Source organism: Fukomys damarensis, unplaced genomic scaffold, assembly GCF_012274545.1.
Source record: "Fukomys damarensis isolate Sample0158 unplaced genomic scaffold, DMR_v1.0_HiC HiC_scaffold_39, whole genome shotgun sequence".
NCBI lineage: Eukaryota > Metazoa > Chordata > Mammalia > Rodentia > Bathyergidae > Fukomys > Fukomys damarensis.
Genome location: NW_022900951.1, coordinates 118,241,569 through 118,245,751, shown reverse-complemented (window position 1 = coordinate 118,245,751; position 4,183 = coordinate 118,241,569).

The following is a 4,183-nucleotide window of genomic DNA, read 5'->3' as shown; positions in this document are numbered from 1 at the left end:
TGACATCTTAATCTATTACCACTTTGAGAGAAAAAATAGCCTCTGTCAAATGAAATCTATGGGATTATAGAAAATTTCTTTCTTAAGGAATCTTACTTCCTCACCAATGTCAGAAAATTGATTTCTGACACGTCTTTGGAAGAAGAATTTGAAAGTGCTCATCTTTTATATTCCCAAATGGATATAGAAATAAATGTTTTATATTCAGTTATGCAAAATTTCAACATTTCAAAATGCTAAAGTCCTGAGAAAGTCAGAGTACCAAAAATAATCTGGGGAAAATTGTTTCAAATTCTTGTGGCAAAGGGCATTTTTGAAGTTCCTTTATCTCTTCCCTCTAATTTCTATATTCTAGCTCTAAGTACATTGTTCAGATTTCTATGCCTATTATATTTCCCTCTCAGCATTACTTTCATATCATTTATTTAATAGCTATTTATTAAATATCCATTATTTATTAGGTATTATCATTTTCTACCTGCTTAAAAATTAGAAAAGACATTTGTTACCTAGGATTTATAATTTTGATATTAATTCTTACTTTTCCATATGCCAGATTAGGAAATGGACCATATTCTTAGGTTCGTATGCTTTAAAGATAAGTGATCAAGAAAGACATTAATAATATGGGTAATAAGTAGTTACACCCAAATCCGATATATCATCCGAAGAAGTACAGAGTGACAAGTCAGCACATAACCAACAAAATCCAACTAAGGTTATAAAATGAAGAGATTCTTCCTGGAAGAATTGAAGGTGAAACTGAGCCCTAAAAGATGTACTGGACCTAGAGAGTTGAAACTATCAGGGCAAATTTTCATCATGTGCCCATAAAATAAAACAGTATTTTCAAGAGCCTTAAGAGGAGATAGAAAGATAGTACAGCAGAACAGCTAAAAGAAATTTAATTTCTTGAATGACAAATTTAAGGTGAATGAAACAATAAAGTTGAAGTAGTTGGTAAGAGTAAGATCATGAGGGACCTTGTAAACCATGTTAAGGAGTTCAAATTCCACTATTAAACCAACAGAAAGTCCTTTTAGCATTTAAAGCAGGAAAGAGACAGAATGAAATTTATACTCCAGAAAACAGCAATCTGGATTTCTGTAAGAATTGACTTGGGATGGACAGAGCAGGGAGGATCAGAGAAGAGGTGATTTCGGCGTTGCAGGTGAGAGACTGAGATTAGGAAGGACAGAGTGGTGGTAATGTATATAAATGAGGTGGCTTACTTTCTAGAAAAATTGAAGGCAAAACGTCCTTTATTCTTTTCGCGCCATTAATGGAGATTGAGTGCTGTATGTTTAGTAAAATGACAATAGTTGAATTTGAAGCAGTGGACAACATAGATAAGTGGAAAGTATGATCAAGGGAGGAGGCTACTGAAGGAGCAGAGGTGTGGCGAGCCCTGCAGGTGGCCAAATATAGGCATAAGGAGCAAAGCGTACTTAATTGTAACTAAAGGGGAAACACCTTCTCTCACATAACCTTGAATCTGCTACTTGTATGTAGCCATCGTTGAATAATCTGATGTATATTCCAACAGTACTTTTATATTCATAGCCATCTGCATATAATGTGACGATAACATGATCTGTGGTTATTCTGCCCATTGGTATATGGCTGATTTGAAGTATTGAATATGCTTCCTTCTGAAAAAAAAAGACCCAACCACAAAAAGAACACTGGAGTATTTGAAGCATATTACCAGAGAACACCTGAGATGTGGCAGAAATGTCACTGTAGCCCAGAAAAATCCAATAATCTTAGAAAGAGAGGAACTCAACACAACATCTACTATCCTGTCTCTCGATCAACCCTGAACCAAGAGGCACGTTCCTCTGCTAGGGAAGTGTAAGCAGAAGTCCTTAAAAAGGCTCCACTAATGCTGTGGACACCCAAGGAAATGAGAGGCTTGCAGTTGAGATAATCCCTGAGTCTAGTGTGGGAAACTGACAGCTTCCTATGCTGCTGTGCAGTCCTAGAGAAAAAGACCACACCATTCATCCACGTTCCTGTTGTACAAGATCGTCTTGGATCACCACACACCCAGGGAACCTGTGATGGAGCCAGCCACCCTCTCAAAACAGTGTAGCCTCAAAGCAGAAAAGAAGATGTCATATTGTTCCTATTTGTAGCTAGATAGATATGTATTCGCACCTATTTGGAGAGGTTAAAAAGTTGATCTTACAGAACTGGAATAGAATAATAGTTACTTGAGTCTGGTAGGAGAGAAAGAAGAAGAAAGTGCAAAGCTAAGCACAAAGATGCTAACATGAAAACATTGTTTCTCTGTCTTTCCATCTTTATTAAACATTTATAATCAATGTATTTTTTACCATGAATTAATCGCTTCCAAATCAAATCTCACAAAATGAAAAGTACATTAAATTTATTACCTCCATTTACATTATTTGAGATATGGCTCTAATAATGATTCTTATGAGTTCTTTATATATCCTAGATACTGATCGTCCATCTGAAGAATATCTGGCAATTTTTCCCCATTCTGTATGTTGTTCCTTGACTCTTTTTGTATTTTCCTTTTCTGTGTAGAAGCTTTTTACTTTGATATGATTTCATTTGTTGATTTTTGGCACTATTTCCTGTGCAACCAGGATTCTATTTAGAAGGTCCTTGCCTATGCCTATGATTTCAAGAGATTTACTCATTTTATCTTCTAGCAGACTGGTTCCTTTTTTAATATTTAGAAAATCAAATAAAAATACATGCTAGGGTAGATGTGAGGATACAAGGAACCTTTTACATTGTGTAGAAATGTAAACCAGGCTACCCCTATAGAAATCAGTATGGAGATTTTTCAAAAATACTCAAAAATCTAAAACAGAAAGTTCCATTAGACCCAGATATTTCTCTTCTAGATATCTTGCTAAAAGAGTTAAACAAATAAATTTTTGGATTTTTTTTCTAGTTCTGTGAAATATAGTGTTGGAATTTCAATTGGCATTGCATTGAATGTACATAGCAGTTTTGGTAGTATGGCCATTTTCACTATGTTGATTCTCCCTACCCAGGAGCAGGGGATATCTTTCCATTTTTTTATATCCTCTTCAATTTCTTTTTTCAGAGTGCTGTAGTTTTCAGTGTAGAGATCTTTTGTTTCTTTTGTTAGATTGATTCCTAGATACTTCATTTTTTTGGATGCTATTGTAAAAGGAATTTTTTCCCTTATTTCTCTCTCCGTGTGTCTGTTATTTGTGTATAAGAAGGCTATTGATTTTTGGGTATTCACCTTGTATCCAGATACTCTACTGAATCTGTCAATTAAGTCTAGAAGTTTTTTGGTGGAGTTTTTTGGATCTTCAATGTAGAGTATCATATCATCAGCAAATAATGACAGTTTAACTTCTTCCTTTCCTATCTTTATTGCTTTAATTTCTTTCTCTTGTCTAATTGCTATGGCTAATTTTTCCAGAATTATATCAAAGAGGAGTGGTGATAGTGTGCATTCTTGTCTTGTTCGTAATTTTAACATGAATGTTTTCATTTTTTTGCCATTTAATATGATATTGGATGTTGGTTTTTCATAGATACCCTTTATTAAGTTGAGATATAGACCATCTATTCCAATTTTTTGAAGGGTTTTTAATCACAAATGGGTATTGAATTTTGTCAAATGCTTTTTCTGCATCTACCGAGAGGATCATGTAGTTCTTGTTCTTGACTTTGTCAATATAGTGTATTACATTTATTGACTTATGTATGTTGAGCCATCCTTGCATCCCTGGAATAAATCTGACTTGGTCAGGATGTATGATCTTCTTGATGATCCTCTGTATTCTCTTTGCTAGAATCTTATTCAGGATTTTTGCATCTATATTCATTAAGGATATTGGCCTGCCATTCTCTTTTTTAGTTACATTGTTCCCTGGTTTGGGAATCAAAGTAATATTTCCTTCCAGGAATGAATTTGGAAGTATTACTTCCCTTTCAATTTCATTGAAGAGTCTGAGGAGTAGTAGCTGTAGTTCTTCTCTAAATGTCTTGTAAAATTCAACAGTGAATCCATCTGGACCTGGGCTTTTCTTTGTTGGTAAGTTTTTAATTACATTTTCAATTTCACTGATTGTGATTGGGGTGTTTAAAATGTTTTTATCTTCTTCGTTCAAATTTGGTAATTCATAAGTATCTAGAAATCTGTCCATTTCTTCTGTGTTTTCCA